This window comes from Crocodylus porosus, unplaced genomic scaffold (assembly GCF_001723895.1).
Source record: "Crocodylus porosus isolate Cpor-Errol unplaced genomic scaffold, CroPor_comp1, whole genome shotgun sequence".
Classification (NCBI taxonomy): Eukaryota; Metazoa; Chordata; order Crocodylia; family Crocodylidae; genus Crocodylus; species Crocodylus porosus.
In genome coordinates this window covers 5,371,941-5,388,493 of record NW_017728940.1, presented here as the reverse complement: position 1 = coordinate 5,388,493, position 16,553 = coordinate 5,371,941, and positions in this window count along the sequence as shown.

Sequence of the window (16,553 nt, the reverse complement as noted above, 5' to 3'; positions counted from 1 at the left end):
TCCCCCGCCGGGAGCCGCGAGGAGCTCCGGGACTGACCGAGGCCGAAACCGCTCCGCTCCCGGCTCCCGCGCCGCCGCCGCCCGCTCGCCTCAGCCCGGCCGGGCCGGGGAAGTGACTCACTGCCCCGCGGGGGCGGGGAAGCGGCGCCAACCACGCGGGTTGCGGGCACTGCTGGCTGCCCCGGGAGGACCTGCCCTGCCCGGCCCCCTCCAGCAGGTGGGGAGGCCTGCGGGGGTGACAGTTACCCGCACACCTTGCACTCGTGTGCGGGGGGATGCATCCAGACATGGCCCCTGGCGTGGGCAGGGTCGTGCAAGCAGATGCGCTCCTCCACGGGCAGGCACGGGGGCTGGCATGGAGCGGGCGCAGGTCCTCCCGGGTCCGCGGAGAAGGGCGAGGCCTGGGCCCCCTCCACTTCGCTTTGCACCTAGGCATTTGTGCCGTAAGTCAAGGCAAGAAGAAGGTCGCTGCCCCTCTCCTACACAACCTGCATTCGTCCCCCGCGCTCTGAGGGACTGGGGGCAAAGTTTCTTCTGACTGGGTGTAACTGGAGAGCCCTCTGGACTGGAGGGAGGCAGAGGAAGGTTACAGGGATCATTTACATCAAGACTGACCACTTCGTTCTCCAGGTGAAAGGCAACACGTGCGTTCCTGAGTTCACAGCATAGCACCTGCACTGTTGGGACCATATTGCCACTACCTGCCTCAAAGGACGACTTTTCACCTCCTCATCCGAGCCCATGACACATACAGCTTATTGTTGGGCAACGCAGCAAGGGAACTTGTACCAGTCTCCAGCGTCCCACTGCTGAACTGCACAAGTAACTCAAGCTGAATTGCCTGCTCTGTACTTTGTTTTAGCTGGTGTTTACCCTCAAGTGGGCTGAATGCCAGGTCCATAGGGTAAGCACGGACGCCTAATTCTGTAACACTGGGAGGCACCATGAGGCTGTGACAGGTTTTGCTCCTTTTCCATGGATCAGGGAGGGGAAGAGCCTCTTGGGAGGAGCAATTAACATTTGGTCACGTTGGTCCTGAAACTACATTCGCTGCAGCCAGCAGAGCTTCTGGCAGTGCTGTCAGCCCTGAGCATTCAATGAGAGCACTATGCTCCTTGTAAAAGCAGAGAAACAACCTCTTGGGCTTCAAGTATCAGAATATTGCTAGCACATCGTGATCGCGCATCTGCTTTGGCGGCGGCAAGACAGCCCTAATCTAGTCAGACTTCCAGTTTCGTTTTCAGTTAGAATGTATCTGTTAAAGCTTTCACAGGCATGACACAGTGATGACACCAATTTCGTTCTTCCAGAGAATTTCTGAATGGAAACGTTAGCACGTGCAAAATGCTGGGTGTAATCCATATATCAAAGCTGCGGGATACATGTGTGGCTGATTTTACTGTGAGCCCCTAGTCCATGCTCAGCAAACCACTCAGCCTGGATTTGAGGCATGTAACGAGTATCTATGTCCAAACTCACCCCTATTCCTGGCTCAACACTGCATTGCCTTGGGGTTTATTAGTAAGTCTAAAATACTAGCACAACATAAACCACAGCCTAAGCTTCCTCCCCAGCACTGGGAGTTCCTAAAGTTCCCGCCCCCTGCCACTGCAAAGTGGCCAAGGTGCAAAAACCAGAGCATTAATTGCTTCTCAGCCGCTCGGCAGTGTGTGTGTGGGGGGGGTGGATGCACAGCAAAAAGAGTAAGATTAAATGTGCAGCTGTGCCTTGAACTTTAGCCATGATTTAGGTAGGTCCCTACCTATAAGGGGTTTAAGCCTGCATCTTTCTCCCTTCGCAGAATTCTGCTGTAACCGTCAGACCACAGATTAGATGGTAGCTACTAGTTCTTCCTCCTGCCTCTAACACTTGCTACCCACAGATTTTGCCTGGCTACAATGTTGGGACTTGCTGGTACACTTGCACAGTACATGCTCAGTCATGTATATTCATATAGAGTTGTGTACCTGCCTGGCCAGAGTGCAGCTCATATTTAGTAGCCACTTGGACACTTGTGCATCCATACTGCATGGGGAATATGGATGCAAACTGAGTGGTACATGGCAGTTATATGGGTACATAAAGTGTAATATGATTTTGCCCTAAGTGTTACTTTGCTATGACAGATGTGCCTGTAAGACAAGCAAGATCCTTGGCTCTCCAGGGACCTGGCAGACCTCCTGCATCTTAAAAGGAAGACCTACAAAGGATGGAGGACTGGAACTGCCACCAAGGGGGAATACTCTGCTTTAGTCCGGACTTGCAGAGAGCAAATCAGGAAAGCCAAGGCTGTGATGGAACTCCAGCCAGTTACAAATATCGAGGAAAATAAAAAGTCCTTTTTTAGATATGTGGGGAGCCGGCAGAAAAGCAAAGGCAACATTGGACCCCTGCTAAACCTGATGGGACAACTGACAACTGACACCCAGGAAAAAACAAACTTGCTAAATGGGTACTTTGTGTCAGTTTTTCACCAGTTCCATGGGATGGCCCTGCCCACTTTGGGTCAAGGAGGCCCGGGCGAGGGAGATTCCTCGCCCTCCGCTGAAGCTGACCTCATGAAGGAACACCTCGACAGGCTGAATACCTTCAAGTCAGCCGGCCCTGATGGGTTACACCTGAGGGTACTCAGGGAGCTGGCGAGCATCAGAACTCAGCCCCTGGCACGGATCTTTGAGAGTTCTTGGCGCTCTGGTGAAATGTCCGATGATTGGAAGAGGGCCAATGTGATGCCTATCTTCAAGACAGGGAGGAAAGTAGATCCAACTACAGGCCCATCAGCCTGACCTCTATCCTGGAGAAGGTCTTGGAAAAGATAATCAAGGAGGCCATCCTTAACAGACTAGCTGAAGGCAATATCCTGATGGATACCCAGCATGGGTTTGTTGCGGGTAGGTCTTGCTTGACCAATCTCATTTCCTTTTATGACCGGGGGACTTATCACCTGGACAAAGGGGAAGAGATTGACATCGTATACCTCACCTTTAAAAAAAAGCCTTCGATCTGGTATCCCACGATCACCTCTTGGCTAAACTGGCTAACTGTGGCCTTGACATCAGCGCGATCTGCTGGCTGGGGAACTGGCTCTGCAGTAGGACCCAGAGGGTGGTAGCCGATGGGAGCCAATTGTCTGGGTGCGCTGTGACCAGTGGAGTCCCACAAGGCTCTGTCCTAGCACCTATACTGTTTAACATCTTCATCAATGATGTGGACATTGGTGTCAGAAGTGGACTGGCCAAATTCGCCAATGACGCCAAAGTCTGGGGTAAAGCATCCACACCTGAGGACAGGAGGCTGATCCAGGCAGATCTTGACAGGCTCAGAAAATGGGCGGATGAGAACCTGATGGTGTTCAACACTGAAAAATACAAGGTTCTCCACCTTGGGAGGAAAAACCTGCACAATGCTTATAGGCTCAGTAGTGCTATGCTGGTTAGCACTACAGATGAAAGGGACTTCAGGGTTGACCACAAGAAGAACATGAGCCTTCAGTGTGATGCTGCAGCTAGTAAAGCGAGCAAAACACTGGCTTGCATCCATAGATGTTTCTCAAGCAGATCCTGGGACATCATTCTCCCCTTGTACTCAGCCTTGGTGAGGCCGCAGCTGGAGTACTGCATCCAGTTTTGGGCTCTGCAATTCAAAAAGGATGTGGAGAAGCTTGAGAGGGTGCAGAGGAGAGCCACACATGTGATCAGAGATCAGGAAAACAGACCTTATGACAAGAGGCTGAGAGCAATGGGGCTATTCAGCCTGGAAAAGCACAGGCTCAGTGGTGATCTGATGGCCACCTTTAAGTTTATCAGGGGTGCTCATCAGGATCTGGGGAAATGTGTGTTCACCAGAGCCCCCCAAGGGATGACAAGATCAAACTGTCTCAAACTCCACTGTGACCAATTCAGGCTGGACATAAGAACTTCTTCACTGTCTGAGCCCCCAAGATTTGGAATAGACTGCTGCCGGAGGCAGTTCAAACACCCACTTTGAATGCCTTCAAGATACATTTGGATGCTTATCTTGCTGGGATCCTGTGATCCCTGCTGAATTCCTGCCCCTGGGGCAGGGGGCTGGACTCGATGATCCTCCAGGGTCCCTTCCAGCCCAAATGTCTATGAAATCTGCATGAGCATTCTCTGTTTGGTGATGGCAATGTTTTTCAGGGATTGTTTTTATTTGCTCCTGAACAATGTCAGGTTTCCAATCTGGTGGATATCATGTATGGACTCAAGCCCTTGAATGATTTCAGAGGACAAAACAAGACAACTTTGTTTGAATCCAGGCAGCTGTAGGGAAGGCAAGTTTTTTGTTTTGTTTTCTGTTTGGTTGGTTTTGTGTTTCCCCTCAAACAACATGACTAGTTTTGCCTCCTGTGCTGGATCTAGACTGCTGGTACAATAATATTGGTTAGGGGTGTGGGGCTTTTTTTAAATGATAGCTTTTTGCTGGTAAAACCCATTATGGACACAGTTTTCACCAGCTTGTTTTTGTCAGTGTAATTTGTATTGTTCCAGGACTTAGTATATGCTATACTGGCAAAAACATCCCTCTTTTGGTGTCTCTTCCATCTACATGAAGGAGGTTTCCTAGTGTGGTAGTAAATTTAGTCGGGCTTCTGGCCTACTTGACTAGGAAAACAGACAAAGACCAGAAGAGCTGATACTGCTTATTTCAGTTACATGTTTTGAGATGAGGAATCCTGCATGTCTTATTACCCTGTGCACAGATGTCCAATTAAGTAAACTTGTTTTGGTTTCTCCAAGGTCATATTTTTTCTCTTTCTTTGTCTTAAGTATAAATATGCTTATAAACTTATAGAGTAGGAGGATTCCTTTGAAACAGACAAGTGGGTGATTCCCCTTGCTGTATGAAATCCTCCCTGTGATCACAGTATAACCCTAAATAAAGAAAAGCTGGCTATGTCAGGTCTGATTCAACCACAACGCAAAGTTTGATTTCTTCCACACTAGCATGGTTATACCAGTACAGTTTCACTGGAAAACCTTTCCTACTGTAGTCAAGGCTAAATAAAGTAGCCTTATTAAAAAAATATATACTTGCCAAGTTTGAGTTTACATTTCCCTCCATACATCATACCACTGGAGTATAACCAAGAAGTCACCTAACAGCAATGAAATATGTGAGGGCCCTGTGATGGAAAAAATGACTCTGACAAGCAGAGGAGGAACTTAACAGAATATGCTTTTCTAAGTGAATGTCAACAGAGTTGTAGTTGTACTCAGTAAACATAAAGCTGGTTTTTAAGAGAGGTAATGATTGGAAACCTGCAACCAAAACATCAGTTTGGCCTGTCTCCAATCCAAAACGGAATAGCTTCATACATAATGGGCGTGTCTACACATGCTATTAGTGTGAATGAACAAACTCCGGAGCTTATTGCTCCCAGACGCTGCATCAGGCGCTGCCCAAGAGTGTAGCATGTTGAACTGAGTCAGGGCAGCCCTGGCTGGCAGGAGGCCTGGGGGTTACCAGCCATCCCAGGATGCTCCCATCAGCTCAGCATGCTGCAGAGGGGCTGGCCAGGGCACAAGGGTGCTTCAGTGTGGGGCTGGCAGGCTGCACCTGAACTGAAGCACCCTTATGCCCCAGCCAGCTGGGGCAGTGTCCACACATGCACTGCCATGGAGTTTTTTGCCCAGCAAACCCCCGCTCCCCTCCCCCAAAACAGTTTTTTTAGTTTTATACAATAAGTTTACTCTGGCCTAATAGGAGTGCACATGTAGATGTGCAATGTTTACTGTGCAGCTAATTAGTCAACAGTGCAACAGTAAATGTGTTGTGTAGGTGTGTCCAATGAATCCCTATCACACCTCAGTACTGGAAAAGACAAAACAGCAGCCGCTGTACAGTATAAATAAATCGACTTTCTATATGCATCCTATTTCCTCAGTAATCCTGTCTTAGATGCTGAATTTCAAAATTAGCTTCTCTCAGCCCTAGCAGACATAGCCTTCAAGATACAGGTGGTGCATGCTTCATTTACATATGGTGCCCTCTCTGTTTCTCAACTGGATTCACACATGGTACAGTGACTTCATGAGAATTGCATCTATTTACTAATACAACACATTCATTTCATTCGTGTCTCCTCAGAGAGGGGTAATTGGCAAAGCCACTTGCATTTGCATCATACAGCTCAAGCCAGAAAAACACTAAAGGTAGCAAAATAAGAAGGAAACTACTGTTCAGCATGTGATTTGGTAAACAGTAAAAATTGCACGTGTTTTTCCTTCTATTGCTTTTTCCATTTCAAACTGGCTCCCTTTGCAAGTCAAACAATTATTTTTCCCAGTAGCCACAGTTGCAAACACCACCTGGCAGCTGAACATCCATCTCTGTATCTTAACACCACTTTAAAAAAAGAGATTGCTTCTTGAACTTAGCTGGAGTTCACATTGCTCTGCACTAGAACAGAAACCAGACCACTCCTCCAGAGCTAACACAGGCCTGCAAAGGCAATAGGAACAAGAATCTATGTATGGCAGTGGAAGTAGTAGCCATTCCCCAAGGGGGCAGAGAGAGCAGAGATGGTCATCAGTCCCTCCTCCAACTCTAACTGCATATTAGTATTTGGATATTCACAGAATGAATGTGATGCAGCTCACAAGAGTATATATAAAATTATGAGGGCACGTGAGAAAAGCAGATATAATGGTCAACATGTTCTACTGTGGACCCCTAGGCAGCACATGAAAACTCAGTTGTATCCCTGTCACTTTGTAAATGTCTCAGATTTCATAGTAATGCAGCTTGTAGAAATAATTTAATTAAATAAGATACCATATTTACTCAATATAAGACAAGGTTTTCTTCCCGTCAATCAACATAGGGGAAAAAAGGCCCTCATATATTTGCATACAAGGAAACCTCATTAAAGACATTGTCTATCATTAAATTGATGCCAAAGGCAGTATGTGCTCAGTAATGGAAACTACCTATGAACCCGAATGAATGCAGCCAACACTAAACATGACTATAAAACATATTGATGGAAACCTTATTTTTATTTACAAAATGTTATTAAAAGCACACTTATCACCCTACACTTACAAATCTTCACATACTGAGCCTCCTTGTTTTATCAAGACTTCATACAAAAAACATCATATCAAAAACACACAACTACATATATTAAACCCTTAAACAACACAAATCAACTTCCCACAAAAAACCTTTTGCAGAACTCTTTTTTCATACAGAAACCTATGAAAAACTATTACCCCAGTAACCACCTGAAACTCTCCATCCTTCCCATCAGTCCTCTCTGTTGGTTCAGTAAAACAAGTGTATCCATTCCTTTTTCCTCCACTTCTTCTCCGCCTATTATTCTCTGATCTCCTTCTTGTCCCAGTAAATGTAGTATTTCAGTTCATGCAGCCCCATCTTCAGACACTCTCTTTCAATGAAATCAGACTCCTTCAAAACCCAGAGGTTTCTTACTTTCCATAAGCTAGTTTTAAAACATACTAATAAAGTTCTTAACAATGTTTCTTCTGGTCCTTTTGGTATGAGTGCATACAGTACCGCCTCCTGCGCTAGCTGCGACAGGTTCATTTTGGTGACATTCAGCAAGGAGCAGAACCTTTCCCACACCCACTTTGCATACATACACTCCCAAAACACATGGTCCATCCTTTCTTCTTCCCTACATCTCTCCCTTGGGCACTTAGATAAGCTTGCCAAGCCCCATCTGCATTGCACCCCTCTCACTGACAAGATATATCTTACAATAATCCAGCATGTTCCCCTTTTAGTTGTTTACTCGCCACCACTCCCCATACCTTCCCTTATCCTTCTATGAAGTTTCCCATCAGCTCTATCCTGTCTGTCTCCCTTACCACTTTCACAAATTTCTTATGAACCTTCAGGATCCCCAGCCCTACCTTCCCTATTTTATACCTCTGCACGAAACCTTCCATCCTGATGTAATGAATCAGCAGTTGCCATGCCCATGGACTCTTCAGAGAGGTCTGATATACTCTCCATTTCCTCAAAATTGCAGCTACATGAAATCAGGTGATATGCGCTGCTTTCCCTTCTCCCTCTGTTACAGCCTTGCATACTGCGCTCGCATAATTCACATAGACAAACAATCCCAAGTCTGGCACTCCCCATCCCCACAATCTCTCTTGCTTTGTACAGCTCAGATGTAGCCAACCTTTCTCTTCTGGCATTCCAGATGAACACACATATTTCCCTCTGTACTTTTGCTATCTGCTGCCACATCAGTGGGAATACATTTCCTGTATATTAAATAATCGGCAGTAGCACAGCTTTAAGTGCTGCCACTTTTCCAGTAAAAGACAGCGTCTTTCCAGACCATAACCAAACTACTTGCTGTATACTTGCTGTCACCTCTTCCCATGCTGTATTACCTTTCCTCTTGGCATGCCCAGGCATCCCTAGTACTTTAATTTCTCTCTCTGTCATCTGAAGGCTTAATTTCTCCAAGTCCCTCCAGTTCCCCACTCCCATTATGGTGGCTTTTGATCTATTTATTTTAGCTCCTGTTACTTCTCCATACTCTGATGTATGCTTTAGCACCCAAAAGTCTCTCTCTAACTACTACATTTATATCATACATTTATATTCATTTTACCTCTCCTCCTCCTTGCATCTCTATTCTGCTTATGACCTTGTCTTTTCTTATTGTTTGTGCTAACGGTTCCATTTCACACACAAATAGCTGCGGCAACAGGGGGCACCCCGTATGGATTTTAAAGGTCCTGCTTAGGTGCCCATTAATTTGGACTTGACTCTGCTTCACTATACAATAAACTCATCCAACATACATACTTCTTTGGGAACCCCATTTTTCCTAACACTTCAAATATATCATCGTGATCCACTCTGTCATATGCTTTTTCTAAATTAACACCTCAAATATATAATTGTGATCCACTTTGTTGTATGCTTTTTCTAAATCTAGGTTTGCTATAAGTGTGTTTGTTTTCCATTTGGCTGGGATGATATAGTTGGGAACAGTCCTGCTTTGAGCATGGGTTTGGACACGGTGACCTCCTGAGATCCCTTCCAACCCTCATTTTCTATGATTCTATGGTTCTCTCTTGGATGTGGGACAGTGTATCTTGGATGGCTTTGGAGATCCTTCTACCTGGTACTGCACTTACTTGGTCTTCATGTATTTTCTTCTGGAGGTTTTTCCTCATCCTCAAAGTCAGCATCTTGGCCATTAACTTACAGTCCATATTAAGAAGTGCAATTAGTCTCCAATTTCTCAAGAGTTCCTTCTCCCCTTCTTTGAAGAGTAAGATCACAATGCTTTTTGTAAAATCTCTCCCTGCCTATCCTGGTTCCACAATTCCCTCAAGCACTTCCACTATATCCCTACCTACCCATGTCCAAAACTTCTCTTAAAATGCCATAGGTAGTCTGTCTGCTTCTGGTGATTTCCCTCTTTTAAAAGTTTTAAGTGCTCCCCCAGTTCCTTTAAGCTTATCTTTTCTTTCATCTTCTTTGCTTCTTTCTCCTGTACTTTCTCTTCAGTCTCTTCCATGAAATCCTTCATCTTCTCGGTGCCTGTTTCCTTGTTCTGGTATAGTTCTTCATAAAATCTTCTCATTGCTTCTAACACCTATTCCTGCTTTTCTACCAAAGCACTGCCTTCTGCACTGCTTTAATCTCTCCTTTGCCACCTTCACTCTGGTCAAAAAGCATCGGGACCACTCTTCATTTTCTCCCAGCCACAGTGCTTGTGCTAAAAAATATTTTCTCTCTCATTTTTCTTTTAAACCAGGTTTCTAACTCTTGACTTCTTTCTTCTAGCTCTTCTCATACCTGTCTTCCTTCTGTGGCTTCCTTTAGCAGTCCCTGCATCTTTCTTTGCAGGTCTCTCAGCTCTTTCATTCTTTTCCTCAGTTTTTTGGCCTTGCTTCCTGAAGAATTTTCCCGTCCTCTTCTTCATCATCATCCCATCACCATATCCCTTCACCACCATCACCATCTCTTCATCTTGTAACAGCCACACATGTAACTTCCACAGTCCCTTCCCTCTCATGGGGCTCCTACCAAGATACATTTCCACCTTCAGCATCTGGTGATCACTAAAAGCAACATGCATGGTTTCTTTCTTCCTTATCCCTATTCCTTTTTATACAAGCACAAAGTTAATTCTTGATTGTTTCTTTCCTGTGGCATCTGTTCTAGTGAAAACTTTCTCCCCTGCCCACACATCCTAGTGACTCTTCTTTTATTATATTTGTTAACAGTCTAGATGAGCTGTTTAAAGCTCCATTTCCTCCTTTCCCTGTTCTGTCACCCACGTTGATTATACAATTGAAATCCCCTGCTATTATGCACAGTCTCCCTCTGACCATGTAAACGGCTAGGTTTCTAAACAGTGCATTCCTTCCCTCCCTCTCCAGTTGTTGCATATACACTGAACATTTCTAATTCTGTTCCCCTGACTAATAGTATCATTCATTGCAATGATGGCAGGGGGTTGGACTCGATGATCGGTCTAGGTCCCTTCTGAATCATTGATTCTATGATTCAGTATGCCACTGATGACTTCTACCTGCTTTGCTCTCAGCTCTGGGTCCTTGAATAATTTTGCTACCCCCGCTGCTTTGTTCTCATTTGTCCCTAACCATCAAGATGATCCCCCTCTCCACCTTTTCTCAGAGTGTTTATAATCCCTTTTCCCTGGTATACCATATTCTTATAGGCAGATTATGTCTGCCCTTACTTAGTTCAACACTGGTTCAATCTGTTCTCATCTTTCCCTTGTTAAGATACTCCTGACGTTAAGCAAAACTATTGTCAATGCTATCTATTCTTGTTTTAAAATGAGTGTGCCTGTCCCTCTAAGGCTCATCTGTGCTACTGCTCAGGGTGGTCAATTCCTCCCCCTCCCTCACTCGCACTCCTGTAGCCTTTGCAAGCTGCTGGATTGCTCTTGCATTTAGGAAGGCTTCCATATTCTCGCATCCCTGCCACTGCCCGCCCTCTGCTCTCCACTCCAGGCTGAAGCCCAGAGACCGTAGCAGCAGGAAACTGCTCTCTGGCTCTTCCTCTGACTCACTTCCCCCATTATCAGGGTTCTTATTCCTGGTCTTCAACCCCTGAGTTTGCTTTCTTTTCTTGGCCTGTCTCTCTGGTTCTTTCTCTTGCCCCATCTCCATTTCTGTTGTCTGTGGGCTGTCTTCTCTCTTCCCCACCCCCACCTCCATGTCTGAGCTGTTTCCTATTCCCACACTCCATCCCATGTCATCTGCTATCTCCTCTTGCACTGCCTCAATCACAGAAATTTTGCCCCCCCCCCGCCCACTTCCCTTCTCTTTTTCACCCACCTGCAGGGTTTCTTCTACCAGTTCTACCTCAGTGTCCAACCCCTCCTCTCCTCTGTTCTCCTCCTCCCAGTTGTGCCATTTCCTCAAGGTGTCTGACTATACTTACAAGGGCTTTGGGGCACCTACAATAAAGTGTCTCCCCCCCATTAAAGTAGTGCATTTTAGGGAGGCCTGGCACTCTGCTGCTCTATGCCCCATTCCTTCACATCTGTAGCACGCTGTGAGGGGACAGTGTGTGGACAGGTTCCCGTCTTTCCACATTTGCTGCATGATTTTGGTTGCCCATGGTACATTATCAAACCCCAATGTGCCCTGATCTGGATCTATGACAGGAGGCACAGCACCCCGTCTGGGTTCCACTAGTCTGATTGTGTCCTCCAAGACACCTTCCAGACACCATATTTGTCCCTTACTTTCTCTACTGACATGATCATCCATCCACCTTTCTATGTCTTCTGCCTCTAGTAAATCCATGTAGATTCAAATTATAATCACTCTCTCGTTTAACTTTTCCCCTGCTATGAACTGTATCCCTCTTAATTCCTCCCTTCCACATTTCTCTTTATATTTCTTCCAAAAGTTCTCATACCCTTCTTCATCGCAGTAAGTCAATTCCCAAGTCTTTCAGTTCAAGAAAGCAATCAGGCTGGTCAGTTGCTCCGCCTGCATCTCCAAGACCTCAAACACTACCTTTTTCAGGAAATCATATCTGTTCCTTGTTGATCCCGTCTCCCTCCCATTGCCAGTTAAAGTTGCCTTTATCCACAGCTCCTCTCCTCTCTAGCTTCTCTTAGTGTCTCTTCTGTGTTTTCCTGTTGTGCCAGCCCTGGTGGGCCAGCCTGCTGTCATGCTTCTGCCATCCTCTGCTTCTTACATATGTACCTTCTCCTGCTTTGCCTCCTGCTCTCCTCTGCTTCTGCCTTCCTTCTTGTGTTGTCACTCTCATCATTGCTGCCTCTGCCATAGCTCCCACTATTACCTTCTTTCTTCTTTTCTTCTCCACCTTCATCCACTCTCCATCTGTCTCCAAATCTTCATTTCCACTCTTCAACTCTTTTTTCACCTCATGCTTACTTGCCACCACTATCACTGTTTTGAGCTTCAGGTCTCCCTCTTCCACTCCTTATACCACGATGCTCTGTTAATCTCTGTCTCTGCCTGTAAGGCTCAGATCAGGCTTTCAAGGCTGATGGGAATTATTTTTAAAGAATTTTTTTGTGTTCCAAGCCAAATCGGCCAAATCAAGTCCAAAGTCATGAGTCAGTTCAGAACATACATGGCCCTACAACCGGCAAACATCCTCTACCCCCATCAGGGGCTTCAGACGTTTCCAACATCTTTTGGCGGGCAGCCTACTTGCAGGTCCAAGCCCGGAGACTTGGGGTTTGGATGCCCCTGAGTTTTTCTTCCCCTCAGCCACATGGTTGCAGGAGCAAGCTAGATAGGAGCCTCCCATTTCCATAAAGCAGGCTTAAACCCCAACACCTCGGTGGGTACTAAACCATGTCAGAAGAGCAGTTACCCCCAGGCGCTTAAGGAAACATCACCAAATGAGGCAAACATCACCAAATGAGGCCCAAACAGTTCACACAGAATGCCCTCTCTCTCAGCCTATCACATATCATTAATGTGCCCCTGCCCTCCAATGAGGTGGACCAGGCTGCCCTGCACCTCTTCTGCATATAAATTTTTGCAGGATCCCAGGACTCATGATAAGAAGAACTGGTTGCCATCATGGTTAGCACATGGACTCTTTATGGAGGTGTATCTGGAGCACACACAGGCAAGGTGCGTCAGTTCTAGATTAACTAAATCTACGGGTACCTGTAAAGTAAATTACTACAGGTAAGTTTATTTCAAGGTAAATGTTTTCAAAGTTTCCCCTTATTTCCATGAACTCAAGGAAATCAGGGTCTGACAGTAAGAAGGGTGATAAGGGGCTTCAGGGGGGAGAATCTGGGTGGGGAAGCAGAGAGCAACAGGACTACCTGACCCCCCAGTTTTATTTTCCATGCTGTAGTAATAGAAGGGGGATAAAATCAAGGTAAACCTCCAATAACTGAGATTGTATGCCTGGAAAATTATAAGAAAGTTACGAATTTTCATACATAGAATCTAATTATCTGGGGGTCATCTTATATTTTAATAAATACAGTAGGTAGACAGACAAACCAAAAATACCTCTTTAAAGGAGATAAGTTTCTATTTCCCTTTTTTGTACATAGGAAAATGCTCAAAGTGGGCTGTTGGGAACCACTTGTTAAAATCTCACATCCTAGTAGGAGTAAGCTCTTTGCTTGTGATGGGAATCATCACCTCTCTTATGATATATCTTCCCAACCTGAGAGGACTTAACCCCACGATGCATAAAAATGGTACCAAAAAGCTAACTGTTGCCTCTAGAATGCACCACTCTGCACAAAGCATCAGCTGCCTTCAAAACATTCTCCAGGGGAAGATACTATAGATTGTCTCTAGCAAATATTGTTCTCCCTTTCCAAGTTGTCTAAATGGATCTTTGTGCTACACCATGCATATAAATTCAGTATATTTTTCAGCTGAATGGTATAAATATCCCCACTGAACTGTAATTAATACAAATGTGTTTGCCCAGTGGCCATGGCTTTGCCTCTTCCTTGGCTGGGAGAAAATATTTTTGTTTAAAGTGGAAAAATAAATGGAAAGATTTCCCAATGACTCTCCTCTCCTGTCTGCAACATAAAGGACTGTGACAGGAGTGCCACTATTGGAGCCTCTCTGGGTGTGGCTCCACTCTCCTGTACTGGGCTAACCGCCTGCTTACTCACCTGCCATGCCTTGATCTGATTTAATTAATAGATTGTTGTAATTAGTGGGAGGCTGCCCATTTCTACACACCCCAATGACAGGGGGCGCTATCTGTGGCTCCTTTTCCTCCCCTACACCGCAGCCCAAGCCTTGCAGATGGTGCTGGTGTGATCGGACTTTGGCCTCGTTATGTCTCAGCCCTCTTTTTGTCCTTGGGGCCCCTTGCCACCCCTCTGCCACTCTCAGGGCTCCTCACTGCCCCTCTGCCACTCTCGGGGCTCCTCACCACCCCCTTTCACTCCGGGGCCTCTTACTGCCCCCTAGCTTCGGGCTCCAAGGCTGGGGCCAATGCGACCCCCAAAACAATGCTGTGCCCTCTCTGGCGCCAGGAAACCCCACACTACCGTGGCATCCCTATGAGGCCTCCTCCATCCCTAATAGCCTCACCCAGTCCTCCGGTTAAACAGTAAACACAAAACACAAAGCCCCCAGGCTATAACATAAAGTTAAACCATCCGGTCAGACAAACAGTTAATCCCTGCTAGGCAAACATACTCCCACTCGTGGCAACAACCCGCGGATACTCATACAGCCAAACCTTGGCCTTCTCTCCATACTGGCTGAGCTCCTCACTCCTTGGCTGCCAGGGGAGGAATTGACACCCTAGCCTCCTGCCTGGGTTTAAGAAGGGCTAAGCCCTGCCCCTTCCTGTCAGGGGGTTTTGCCGGTTGTCCCGGCAACCAGCACTTGTTTTGCCCTGGCGCCTCCCCTTCTCACTGCTAGGGGGCTCTCTGGAGCCATCCCTGTTCTCAGGCACAGGGTACCTAAGTGCTCTGTGACAAGGACACATTGAGTGTAATTCAGGTTAAAGCTGAACAGTGTTGTGGGAGCTCCATTAAAACACCAGCACCACTCCTTGTCCTCTAAGAAGAAACTGATCCACAATTAACTATTACAGTTAAAATAATCACATTTATTTCATGTTTGATTGATAGAATTTTTTGCCCTTTAAACTTTTTGACCAGTTGACCAGTTAAGCAACCTGTCCAGGAGATATTTCCACATCCCCTTGGCATAGGAGTGGGCAAAGTCTGGCCTGCAAGCCAGATTGGGCCTGCAGGAGACTCCATTCCCAGCAGCCCCTGCCCATGTCACTACAGCCAGTTTCCATGGAGAACCCAGGAGCAGTGGGGCCATCATAGTACAGGGCCAGGTTTTCCATGGAGACCGACCCCAGCAGTGGAGGAAGAGTGCATGGCTGGGTGGGGAGCTGCTCTGGGGTCAGGATCTTGCGGTGGTGACAGCATGGTCCAGGGCAGGCCATGCAGGCAGCAGATTGCGGCTGTACCTTGGCAGGGCATGCAGGCAGTGGACTGCAGCTCTGCCCCAGCTTCAGACCACGCTGCCACCACTCCACTGCAAGATCCCAGCCCTGGTTCTAGAGCAACTCCTGCCCCATCATGCTCCCTGCCAGTTCTGCTGGGCCAGCCTCCATAGAAGCCCTGGCCCCATGCTATCATGGCCCCGCCACTCCTGGGGTCTCCATGGAAACCGGCCACAGCAATGTGGGCAGGGGCTGCTCGGAAATGGAGTCTGGCCACATCTGCCATTTTGCCTACCCCTGCCTTAGCCAGTCCTGCTCTCCTCACCCCCACCCAGGAGGTACCCCCACAAAAAAACCCACATTGGCTTGCAGACCTTTTTAAAGCTCTTTACAATGTCTCAAGTTGCATTTTACCTCTTCCATTTTGAGCCTCTGCAAATTTTTCCTAGATCTATGATCTAGTACAGTATGATTGTGGGCCAGTTTCCAAAATTGCTGTCTACAGAAGCACATTCTAGTGGCCTGCACAGTTCTGATTGGTCACATGCTTCTAAGTAGGAAAAGCAGTTTCCAACTGCTAAATTACTTTAACAGAAGTTAAACATACATCAGTACTTTCTTAATGTTACTTTTCCATATGAGCAATTGCTACAGTTGCCACTGGAATGCCCTGATATTTGGAACAGGAAAGGAAATTTCCAAAAGATAATGCCTTCAGTAAGGCTTGGGACCTCCTGGGTTTTCTTTTTAGCTCTTCCACTAATTCACTGTGCACCTTTGGACAAGTATCTTAATTTCTTTATGTGTCATGGTTTCCCATATGCAATGGTTTCCCAGATCCAATACTAGTAGCACAGCTAGGGATGAGCAAGCAGGGCATGAGCCCTGGCATTGACTTAGAGAGGGATGCCCTCAAGGTCCCCTCTCCTGGCCTGCTCCACTTCCTAAACCTGGTGGGAACTCTCAGGGCTGTGTTGCATGGGGCACTTAGTGCACATTAAAGTTAGAACATGTTAAAGTTTGAATCTGCTCTGAGTAGTAGCCTGGTAATGCTTACTACAATCTCATAATATGCACAGCTCACACGTGGTGCAAGCTGTGAATGTTTTGTT